The following is a 13455-nucleotide window of genomic DNA, read 5'->3' as shown; positions in this document are numbered from 1 at the left end:
TCTGAGATATATACATGTATACACATGCACATATACATTTAATTATTTATAGATACACACACACACACACACACACACACACATAAAATGTCTTCCCTCACTTGAGGCTTTGCCAGACCCTAAGGGCATCATTTTTTTTCTCTGTGTGAATTTTCTGTGTTTTCTATGTAATGTACTTCTATATTATTTATATTTTGAAACATGTAAAATTACTTAAAAAAATAATCCTAACACATATGTGTACAACTCATATTTTCACACATTGAACACATTCATGTAACAAAACCCCAGATGAAGAAACAATATTTTAAATAAGTCACAGTCTCCTTTGCATCCCCTTCCATTCAGTCTTCCAAAGGGTAAACGCTAACCTGACTTCTAAATCTGTGGAGAAAATTTGCATGTTTCTGAACTTACTATAAATAAAATGATACTTTTGTTCTTTTTATCTGTGGGTAGAGGGGAAGTCTAGCTTCCTTTGATTAACAATAACTATTGTTACTTTATAGCAATTATTTTATTGTTAGATAGAATCCTCTTGTACAAATAGGCCATAATTTATGTATTCATCATACATTTGATGGATATCTTGATAATTTCCATGTTGCAGCTATTATAGATACTATGACTATGAGCAATCTTATACATTTTTTTGAGAACATATATATGCTTTTTCTTTTGATAAATACTTAAATGTGGAATTGCTAGTTCATAGGGTACACAGGTGTTCAGCATTAGTAGATAATCCCAAAGAGGTTTTTCAGTCTTTTTACCTATCTACTCCCACCATCAGTTTCTAGAGATATTTGAGGGAACCAGCTAAGACTAGGAGAACTACAAAGCCCGCTTGCAGGTTTGTAGGCTAAACACATGGTTAGTGTTTGAGCCATTGAGTTTTTGGTTGCTTGTTATACAGCATTATCATTGTAATACATAACTGATACACTTGCATTCTTGGAGTAAACCCCCAATTAGTTATATTATCTTCTTATATGTCACTGAATTCCAGTTGCTAATACTTAAATTCATATTTTTACACCTGTGTTCATTAGCGATGTTGGCCTTTAAGTCTCCTTTTTGTAATATCTGTACAAGTTTTAATATCAAGTGGTGCTGGCTTCCCACATTGAGATGAAAATTTTCTCGTCCACCCCCACCTCCAAACGCTTTTCTCCCCCTAATCTCTGGAAAAGAGTGTGAGAAACTGCTGTTACTTCTTACTTAAATGTTAGGAAGAATTCACTGGCAAAGCCTTCTAGGTCTTGAAGTTATACAGTGGAATGGGTTTAAATTCTAGATTCAGTTTATTTACTACATATCAGATTATTTATATCTTTTATTTTTGTATTTCAGTTTTGGTAATTATGGGATTTCTAGAAATGTGTTCATTTTACTGAAATTTTCAGATTTATTCATGATGTTAACACTCTCCATTTGTTATCTATTAATATCTTAAACATCTGTAGTTATATCTTCATGTTAATGCCTGATATTAGGGAATTTTTCTCATCTTTTTTGATCAGCTTTGCTAGAAGTTTATGAATTTTATTAAGTCTATTCTAAGAACCACTTTTTGGTTTTTAATTTTTGTATTATAAACTTATTTTCTATTTTTTAATTTCTTCACATTATTTTTACTGTTTCCTTCACTTTCTTGAGGTTAATTTTTTTTCTTCAGCTTCTTGGGTTTGAATACTTAGGTAACTGATTTTCAGCCTATCATATTTTCTAATATATGCACTCCAAGACTATAAGTTTCACTCTGAGCCCAGCTTAAGCTGTATTTCACAGTTTAAAAGCCATATTTTAATTATTCATTTCAAAATGCTTTGTAATACTCTTTGTTATTACTTCTTTGACATTTAGTTAACTTAAATGCCTATTGCTTATTTTTCAAGATGTGGGAATTTTCTAGTGATGTTGTTTTTAATTTTTTTGCTTCATCCCATCATGGTCAGGGAACATGTTCTGAATGATTTATCTGCTCTTATTCTGTGTTCCAAGTAAGCAGAGGAAGGCTCAGAGTATAAAATTATCATGTCACTTTTATTGGTTTTCAAATTGGGAGCCATAGGCTCTAGTGGTGTTTTTGAGTTACCTGGGAGTCAGAAAAAGAAAAAACAGGGCAGGCTGAAATCCATCCTTACCTGCCCTTGTTCACTTTTTTTTTAGAGCAGATCCACATTATTTTATTTGTGAGGTTTTATATTAAAAGGTTTCACTTAAAAGATATTTTTTTTGTTGTTTAAAAACCACTAAATCAGAGTATTCGGCAGTCCTTCCACTTTTAAAATACCATTATTCTATATATTTTGCTGTTAGCAAAACCAAAAATCATCCTGCAAGGCTAAGAATGATAACTACATTATTTTAAAACATGTTTCAATTTTTTCCCTATTAAATGACTATCAAAGAACAATCTGATACCTTCTCCTGCTTCCTCTACCTGCTTCTTTAATTTCTTACAGTGGCTTCATTAAATTGACCATTACACTATTATTTATTAATTTACATATATGATCTATTTATAAATGAACAGAAGTTCTATGCTAAACTTTGTAAAAACCAGTACAGTTATTCATCTAGTAAAAGATGTTCAACCTAGGGTTGATTCAAAGACATGCAAATTAAATCAATAGTGTTACGTGATTTTTTTTCTCAGAATGGTAAAGATTTCATTATTCATACACTGCTGGTGGGAATCTATTTTGAAAATTATTGGCTGGGATGTTCTTTTGTATAAGGAAGGAGCTGGACTTAAGTCAGCTCTCACAAACTCAAATGCCTACGGGAGTCGACAGGGAATTAAGACTGGCATTATTTTTTCCTATGTAAGTATTGAATTGGAAAAGCTTTCTAGAAATTTCTGAGGGTGTGACCAAGAATAATGAACCGAGCCAAGATGCAATTCAAATATAAAGACCACAATTAGATATACTCAAACATAAAGCATTTTAGCACCCTACAGCCTTTCCTAACACAAACACACACAAATCCTTGATGACAAATTCAGCTAATAAAAAGCATGAGGCAAAAAATTTAAATCAGAACTGAAGGAGCCACAGTAAAAATATTAGTGGTATATACTGAATCCTTTTAAATCTAAAGCTAATATGAGCAATTATGCAAATTATATTTACAGCACAGAGTACTCATGTAACAATATAAGAAAAGTAATGACACAAATATAATACAATGACTTCAAGAATTAATGAAGCAGTCAGAGGAAGAAGGAAGTATGAGAGTGTTCTTTGATGTAGTCAATCAGTGGGGCAAAAATTGAAACTTATTAAAAAAAAAGATGTAATGACTTCAACCAATAAATAGTTTTCATGATATCTTTCATCAGCCTTACAGAGATATTTTGGGAAAATAAGAAATAAGATCATTCTGTACTTCTCCCCTTTCTATTAAAATTAAATTAAAATGAATTGAAGGCTTTTATACAAAAAATGTCACAGCATGTTCCTGTTTTTATAAGGTTTCAGATCTATTTATTATTCTATCTATGTGTGTATATATATATATAAATGATATCTGAAATGGTATTCCTCTAATAACAATTGCTATTTTGTGGTTGAAGATATAAGGTGACATAGACACTTTCTTCTTTGTATTGTTTTCTGGCTAAAATCATTTTTAGTGATCAAGTAAATAACTTCACAAGAAGTTTCACTATTTTTCTTTTTCTTCAAAACTGAAATAAACTGATTATGAAACAAACATATACATAAAACTGTGTGCCTTGTTCCGCAGGATAAATTGTGACCCAGGTGATCATTGAGATTTCTGTAATTCAGAATCCAAGCAGGCTGGTTCCAAGTACTGAGAAATGAGAAAGCCCTGAGACCTCGGTGCCTGTACCTGGAAGGGCATCCCTCTGACTTTCTCCTCTGGCTCTGCGATGGGGGCTGTACACTCTCTCTCTTCTCCACCAGCTGCCTTTTTCTTCTTCTGTCTATATGTCCTCGTTCTTCCACTGTCCTGTGGTGGGATGTGAATTGGCATCTAAATCCAACTACCACATTGTGCGAAAATGGATCGGAAGAGATCTTTCCTCCCTACCTCCTTTTCCCTTAGAGGAAACCATATTTATTGCTTTAATTAGAGCATGAAGCTGTGGGAGGAAATGCAAGTCTTCATCCTTTTTCTTCACAGCTTCAAATTGGGGAGGCAACTTGGAAACCCTGTGCTGTAGGAAGTGCCAGTTGGATAATTAGCACTGTGTGGCTAATAGTTTTTTTTAATGTAGGAGGGGAGTTAAGAACCAGTGTAAGCATCTTTAACAAACTTTAACATCCTAAAATGGGTTTCCAAAAATGTGGCTGATGAAATGTTTGGGAGATTGTTTTTTTAATTTGATTTTTTTTTTTTTTAAATCAGTGTTCTCTCTGAGTGGAGGGAGGATCAAGGTGTTCACATTCACCTAACCTGCAGCAAATGTCACTGAATTGCTGAGCTGGCGTTATGTGTTGAAAGGAGAGAATTAATTCCCCACAATTATTCCTCCAGGGAGCATTAAATTTGCCAAATGATTAAGACAAGAAAAGACAAAGTTTCTCAAGGTATTTTGGAAACTCAGCAAAATCTGAATAAATCTTAAGTTTTTAAGGTAATAACCTGTAGTGTGTCCAAGGGTGGTTTACAAAATTGTGAATGACTGGTGAGATACGGCCCAAACCAATCAGAATAGAAGGCAGACATGCTGCACAGGTGCATTATGCCTCAATATTAGCCCTGGTTGAGTCTCCTTTTCACATATAATGTAGCTCCGTCTTATTTAGGAGGAAGGATAGAAATCCCTTTTGGGCTGTAGAAGAAAAAATTAGCATAGGCAGATTTAATGACTTTCATCAACTCCGAAGGCAGTCATCCTTGTTTTATTTGATCCATTCATTTATTCATTCAACAGCCACAATACTTGAAGCTACTATATGCCAAATATTGGGGCTATAGAGATAAACAACAAAGACCACAGCCCCTGCTCTCAGAAGTTTACTTTTTAAAGCAGGGGTCAGCAAACCTATTTTTATAAAGGATCAAATAATAAATATCTTCAGCTTAGTAGACTGTATGCTATCTGTCACAGCTATTCAATTCTTCTGTTGTAACATGAAAGCAGCCACAGACAATACATAAGCAAACGAGTGTGGTTATTTTCCAGTGAAACTTTCTTTATGGACACTAGATGTTGACTTTCATATAATTTTTATGTGCACAAAATAGTCTCCTTCTTTTGACTTCTTTCTATTTGAAAATGTAAAAACCATTCTTAGCTGGTACGCTGTTCCAAAACAAGTGGCTGGTCAGATTTGGCATGTGGGCTATAATTTGCAGATCCCTGATCTAGAGGTTGAATACTGGAAGGGATCAAATTACCAGGGTCAATTGGCTGATATTGAAAATGGAGTGATAAAATAAAAACTGGCATAGATGGATGTATGCCCATGGATGTGTGCATTATAGAATCTTAGGGCTGGAAGAAATCTCAGAGACTTTTTCAGCCTTGAATAACTTTCATAGAATATTTGCTTCCCCTCCAGGACATTCCCAGCCAGGTGGCATAGCCATCTTCCACGGCAGGATATTGGCAACTTCCCAAGGCAGCCTATTTTATTCCAGAGGCATTTGCATATTAAATACAATTATACATATATAAATAATAAGGATTCTGAATCCCAGTAAAGCTCAGCACATATCCCTAGTCTTCCCTCCTTGGCAGGTTTCAGGGAATAAATATAAGCAACTTTTCTACAGGACATAATTTACAGACAGCTATCCCATCACTTGTAAGTCTTTAGCTATTTTGTATTGATTATATTGTTTGCTTATTTCTGGTTCCATCGTTTAGTTTTTCTAATTGGAAGGTTGAAAAGACATGATTCTGTTCTTTCTGATTCCATTATTTATTCAATATTAGCTCACTTGTTTCCAGTGTAGAGAAAATTAAAAAGAAGGGCAGGGAAAACATGAGACTGTTTCCCTTTAAAGTGGTAATTCAAAAATACATTTGCATAATAACAACAATATGTGCCCATGTGCCCCATTAAAATGAATCTGCTTATGTGATAACACTTCTGGAACATGGTTCATAGCTTAGTTTCACCTTGAAAAAAAAGCTAATCCTAAATGAGCATTATCTTTTTTGCAAAATAAATATTGCCAAAGCTAGCATTCTGTACTTGCCATGTTTTCTTATCTTTATTTAAATATAAGGCAACTGGTTAGAATAAACTGAAAAACAGGAGTTGCATTCAAATGGGCCAAAGTCCTAGGGGGAAAATGCATGCTGGTTTGCACCTGCATGTGTGGGCGCAATTGCACCTATAAACTATATCATAACTGCTAGTCACTGCATAAAGAATGTAAGGGATTTTGGAGTCAGGCAAAGCACTGTATCAAAGAAAAGCTTCATCACATAATATTTGGGTAAGTTTGGGCACTTTATTTCTCAGAGTATCTTTAAGTCCTACTTTATTTTGTAAAATAAGAGTAATAATATACATAGCAGCAAATGAAAAATGTTAACAAACTGTTTAACAGAGTGTCTAGCACTAAATATTGTTCTCTTCTCCCGCTTTTCAGCCTCCACCAAATTGCTTCTAAGGCTGATACTTGGCAAATTGTGACTGAGGGACAAAAATAGGGTGAGATACTGGAATATCTAATAGGAAAAAATCTCAAACTGGGGATACAAATACATTATCCAAGCAATTTGCTCTTTGGTGTCTTTATATGGAAACCTTTCCCTAGAGTAATTAAAATATTGTAATATGATTAAATATTTAGCTTAAAAAATAAAATTTCTCACTTGAAGGTGATTACAAGGAAGCAGGCTGGTGTGGTCCTCATTCAAAATGTAAATGTTAGTTGAAACATGTGAGATTATCTCAAAGTCTAATAAGAAAACAAAATCTGTATTCCTAGAAGTTAGGGGTGTTAAGAACTTTTGACCTGAGGCACCAAGATATTTGGATAACAGCTAACATTTTCATAGCAATCTGTCCCCTATCTTTAGACTATGAACTTCATGTGTATTAACTTCTTTAGTCCTTACATCAAAGCACCAGGCACTATTATTATCCTCATTTACAGATAGAGAAACTGAGGTGGGTGGGATCCGCAGTGAGTTAGTGTCAGAGCTCGGATCCCAATTCAGGCTGACTGGCTGTGGTTTACACTGTCCAACTTGTATTTTTAAATGTTCTCCTTCCCTCTCTGCACTGTCCCTCTTCCTTTCTCCCTATTTCATTGGGAGAAAAAATGAGCAGTACTTTAAACCTGATGAACAGTGCTCCTAAATGCATAAACCTGTAAGGCCCAGCAGATAACATGAACAAGTGACTAGGCCATATAAGGAGGGCCAGAGGTGGAATGCCATGTATAGGGAGCTGCCAATACCCAGTTTCAAATAAGTTTCATTCAACATTTAACAAACATATGTCAGACAGTCTCCTAGCCACTGAGACTGCCATTGTTAAGAAAATAGCCATGGTATATATAAATAACTAGGTCTTGGGTTGAGTAGCATACCCTTCATTCCCCAACCCCAGAAAGTGACCTTATTTAAAAGGGTCTTTGGGGATGTAATTCAGGTTAGGATTGAGATAAAATCATACCAGATTAGGGTGGGTCCTAAATCCAGTGGGAGTGTCCTTATAAAAGACGGAAAGGAATATACAGACACACAGGGAAAAAAGAGCATTGTGAAAATGGAGGCAGAGATTGGAACTATGTGTCTATAATCCAAGGATCAGCAGGGATGGCTGGCAGCCACCATGGAACAGATTCTCTCAGAGCTTTCAGGAGCCAGCCCTGCGGACCCCTTGATTTCATCCTTTTGGCCTCCAGAACTGAGAGAAAAAATTCTGTTGCTTTAAGTGACCAAGTTCTTGGTAATTTATTACGGCAGTTTTAGCAAACTAATGCATTCTGTTAGTGGAGAGAGGTAAAATGAAATACATTAGCATATAACAGCCTTGAATGCTTCTTTTTGTTGTAAAAAGTGCTGAAGGACTGAACATTTTCTACTGACCCTAACCAGATCTTAGCCCTGCCTGTTCTGGCTGCCCCCATGCTAAGTCCAAGTTGACCCACAAGGATTGCTGAACTGCAGCCAGGCATCTTGCCACAGGATTAAGACAGTCTCAGTGTCCTTAGTGAAAAATTTCTGGAACAAAAATGAACCTTCATTGACCTTCCCTAAACTCCCTATAGCTTCTTTAAACCATTTACTTTCTGCAGGCCAATCATCTTGAATGGCTCTCATGTTGAAAAGTTTAATAAAGGCTTGAGCTAACAGTTTTGGTTGTTTTTCTCCTTCCATATCTTAGAATGGAAGAATGGAAAATCTTAAGATGCCACACCTTAGGAATCTACTTACTCCACCACACATTGTAGAGCAGTGGTATGTCATTGGAATGGATAAAGGCTAGTTGACAATAAAATCAGCAGTCTTGTTTTATTACAATACAAACTGTGTGAATTTAAGTGAGTCACTCTGCCAGTCTGACCCTCAGTTTTCTCATCTGTGAAATGGGGAGGAAGTGAAATCAGTGGAATAAGGTTATTAACCCTTTCTGATTTTAATCTTTTATGCTTTTTATGAGTACAGCTGTAGGAGCCAACCAGTTGGATGTCCTATAGTTTAAATATATATAAAACTAAGATCAAGACTAACTTAGCATTATCCAAAACATTAGAGTCATTCTATCACAAGTTTTGTGAATCAGCAAATCTCTATTTGTCACTCAGATAGGTTGTGTTACTTTGTTCAGCTCTATGACAAAGCAGTTATTTATTCATGCCTGTTGTTGGTTACGTAATTTGACCTCTTTTCTGAAATCTCCTCTCCTGTGCAGGACAGTCTCCCTCTTCTGAAAACCTTTACCACTGAGAATCCTGTACATGACATTTAGATTTTTCAGCAGGACTGTAATTTCCTGAGTAGTGGGAGTTCAAAGCCCACCACCCTCCATGAGAGAAAAATAAAAACTATGATCATATCCACAGAAGCTGAATTTTTGAAAATAAAATTTGTATTATTCCTATTGAAACTCTTAAGTAAAATAAAAGTAGAAAGAAATGTCATACAAGATAATATCTCACTGTCAGAAACAAACAATAAACTTATTTAATGGTTTAATGTTGTAAGGATTCTCATTAAAGTGAGAAATAAGACAGAAATACCTACATTCTCCACTGTTTTTCAACTTAATCAAAATTATAACAAAATCCATGAAACCCATACACATAAATTAAAATCATACAGTAGTTTTATGAAGAAGACAATTGAAGGACATAATATAACATCTAAATAAAGGAAGACATATATGCTTCTTCTGAAAAGGAAGACTAAACATTGTAAATATGTCAAATATTCCTGAATTAACATACATTCAACATAATTACAGTCAGAATGTCAGGGTTTATGTTTGTATTTTGTGTTGGTGGGAGGGAAAGCTTGACAAAGGATGGTAAAATTTCACTAGAAAGAATGCATGCATTTAAATAGGCAAGAACTTTTTTTTTCTGAGGTAATTTAAAATTTACAGAAGACTTGCAAAACTAAAGAATTCCCATCTCGACTTTACCTAGTTTCTTGTTATGTTAACAGCTTATACATCCACAGGACAGTTACCCAAACTAAGAAATTATCCTTGCTGCAATATGATTAAGCTTTTGGAATGTACTCAGACTGCTCCAGTTTTTCCACTAATGTACTTTAGCTGTTTCAGGATCCCACCTTGCATCTTGTTGTCAAGTCTCCATAGTCTCCTCCAATAAGTGACAGTTCTTCAGTCTTCCCTTATTCATTGTGACCTTGATGATTTTGTAGAGTATTGGTCAGTAGTGTTCTAGAATGTTCTTCAATTTGGGTTTGCCTGATGTTTTCCCATGATTAGCTTGAGGTTGTGCATTCCTGGGAAGTATGCTTCAGAGGGAATTTTCCCTTCTCCATGCATGATATTGGAGGTACTTGATGTTGACATGTATTACAGGTGATGTTAACTTTGGTTTCTTGGTTAAGTAGTATTGCCAGGATTCTCCACTGTAAATTTACTATTTGTCCCCTTGTAGTTACTAAATATTTGGGAGGAGATACTTTGAGACTATGTGAATGTTCTATTTCTGCTTGAACTTTTGCTTACTAACTTTAGCATTCACTGAAGATCTGGGCAAAACATTGTAACAAAGAAGGTTTATGCATCAAGACTAGCCCAATCAGATTTTAAATGTACTATAAAGCTTCTGTGATTTAAAGAAGCATGAAGAATAGAAAAATAGACAAACAGATTAGTGGATAAAAAGAGAGAGCCTATTAAAATATCAAAGTGTATATGCAAATATAGACATAATCAACATTGGGGAAAGGATGGATTCTTCAACAAATTATGGGGGGATAATTGGCTAACCATTTGGAGGAAAACAAAGTATTTTATGTATGTACAAATATACATTCCAAGTTCATAAATATAAAATTAGGGCTATAAATGTGGCAAAATAAAATACAGGAGAATAGTTATGCAATCTTGGAAAGGACAAGACTTTACTAAGCATAATTCAAAACTAGAATTTTTAATGAAAAAATGTATAGATTTCACTGCATAAAAGTTTAAAATTTTTTACACAGTGAAATATATGGCAAACAAATCTTTTTTAAAAAGCAACAGACTTGGAACTGTGTGTATATGTGCATGTATGCATGCGTGTGTGTGTGTGTGTGTGTGTGTGTGTGTGTGTACACTTCTGTATTTGAGAGCTTTTACGAGTCACTGTAAAATAATAAAATGCCACAGAAAAAAATAGGCAAGAATCAGAAGCAGGCCATTAACAGATAAAGCAATGGAAAAGGCCAGTAGACATGTGAAAATAGGATAAAATCAGTAATTAAGAAGTAGAAATTGTAGCAATTAGCTGTTTTAGATTTATTATTATTTAGAAGGGCAATTTTTTCAACTGTTATAATTATAATGTTCTGTGTTAGTCAGCGTGTGGGGAGATAGGTACTCGGGACTCTTGGTGAGGGTACGTTTTGCTGCACTTTTAGAAGACAGCTTGTCATTATTGATAAAAGTTACAAATGCATAAACCATCTGATCTAGTAATCCCACTTCCAGCAATATTAATTAGCAGGAATATAAATATACATATACATATATATAAGGATAAATATACATATACATATATATAAGGATTCTATTGCAGCAATACTTGGAAAATAAAAAACTAGAAATAAATGTCAACCTGTAGAGGCATGATTATATCCATACAAAGGGTTATGTCCATACAAAGGGTTAACTACATAGCTGTTAAAAAGAATATGAATATTCTATGTGTTCTAACAACCAGGAACCATGTTTTAATTGAAGTAAAAATAAAATCAGAAAGGGAAGTATACACCAAAAACTCATGAAAAAATGTCCATTTCTTTAGAGATCATAAAACTTAAAGCAATGAGGATGCAATACAACAATATGTGTAAGTTCAGACCCTTTTACTGAACTCTTCTACCCTTGATATTTTGTCTCTTTTGAAATAGTAAATATGTAACCAAATTTATACACAGAAGTTTTCATAAAAATATCAAAAATCAAATGCCCAACATTTGGGGAACTTATCATTAAAATAGAAAATATCAGTGTGATACAAAATGAAAAAAGCAAGATAGGTACATATGGGTGGTCTGATCCCAACTTTATAAATACATATAGAAAATGAGGAATAAAAATTGCCATATGCCTTAAGAAGTTTATTTTCCTCAGATCAGAAATTCTGTATCTGGGAATCTACACTTCCCCATCTAAAAGGTAGACAAAACTTCATTCACCAAGATTTTTGCTGCACTGTTACTTGTGATTGCCAAAAACCTGGAAACTAATTAAATGGCCAGAAATTCAGGAATTGTTAAGCTAGAATTTGATATGTTCATATGAAAGATTATTTTTGGTTATTAAAAGTAATGTTGAAAACAAATTTTAAGTGACATGTTAAAATACAGTGCTATGTAAAGTTAGAAAGCAGTAAATAAGAGAATATCTGGTCGTAACTGTAAAAATATATGCATAGAAGAAATTCAGGAAGAAAATGTAATAAAATGTAGTAGTTATTTCTCTTTGTGGTGGGATTATGGACAATCTTAGTATTTTCCTTTATGCTTTTCTTCATTTTGCAAATTTTCTCCTGTGAGTATGTGTCCATATTAATATCAGAGAATAATATTCGTTTTAAAAAGAAGAGAAAGCACTAGACGTAAGGGGTTTTTCAAATGTGTATTCTGTTGAATATTGTCAGGAGCCTCCCCAAAACAATGAGACAACAAAAACTGTTAGTCCTTTCAAGTTAGGACAACCCATAGATAGACCTGAGAGTAGGTGAAGGACAACCTTTAATGTTGCATTTACTGCAGCCAAGGAAGGATTAGTACAGTAAAAATAATGTTAGGGAAAGAAGGACAATTGGTGCCTCGAGGTCTTCACTGTTCTGTTTCTTAAGAAAAATTTGTAGTAATGATGTTTTTCCGTCAGTAAGATACAGATCTCTGGCTGTGAATAAAAACCTAAGAGAAATATATGTTAGGAAGCCAAGGATGAAGAAATAGCCTACAATTCAATAAGGGTAAGCATACAGGTTTTGTCTGTGTATTTGTTTGTTAATGTTAAGCCTAATAAAAAGTGAAGTTTCCAAGTGGCTGCAGTAAAGGGGTGATGGCTATGATTCTAGAATTCCTTAACAGCAAGCTTTATTGATACATATAAATGTTCATTTTTTTTCATCATTAAGACTGTCAAGAAGAACTAAATGGAAATGGGAACAATTAGGGCATGAAGAATTACTGCCAAATCTCAGACCCTCAGAAATAAAGACAAATGACAATAGAAGTCAACAGGATTAGGTATATCAACATTTGTTTACAGACATTTGTTTGGGAATTCAGCTACAGGGTCTCTCCAAATTAGATTTATTCTGAGTGGCTAGTCAAAATAACAGTGAGTAGAAGCTACAAAAGGTCAATATTTCAGTTCAATGTCAAAGTAATATTTTCTAGCCATTTAAAGTATTTTTGATGCATTTAGTTACCTTCTGACCTAATAACTCAAGTCACTATGGGATTACATCAGAAATCACACCACTGCAATTGGGTTCATGAAACTCCCCTTCCAAATAGTATTTGGTCACCTCATCATCCAATGTGTTCCTCTTGCTCTATTTCCAATCTGATGAATGGCATCACTGTACTCTACCCCTAAATTGGTAATCTAGGGGGTCATTTTAGCCTTAATCCACTTTCTTATACCAAATTGGATACAACTGGATGCTTTAGAGAAATGCATGTAACATCCCAAGTATCTCCTAGTCCGTCCATTCCCCCACTGCCATGTCCTTCAGACTCTTATCTTCTGCTGACCCCTAACTATAGCCTTCTTATTAGCTTCCTATGCTGCTCTCCTTGCT

This window comes from Manis pentadactyla, chromosome 4 (genome assembly GCF_030020395.1).
Source record: "Manis pentadactyla isolate mManPen7 chromosome 4, mManPen7.hap1, whole genome shotgun sequence".
In the NCBI taxonomy this organism is placed as follows: Eukaryota; Metazoa; Chordata; class Mammalia; order Pholidota; family Manidae; genus Manis; species Manis pentadactyla.
Note: the sequence above shows the minus strand (reverse complement) of the source record.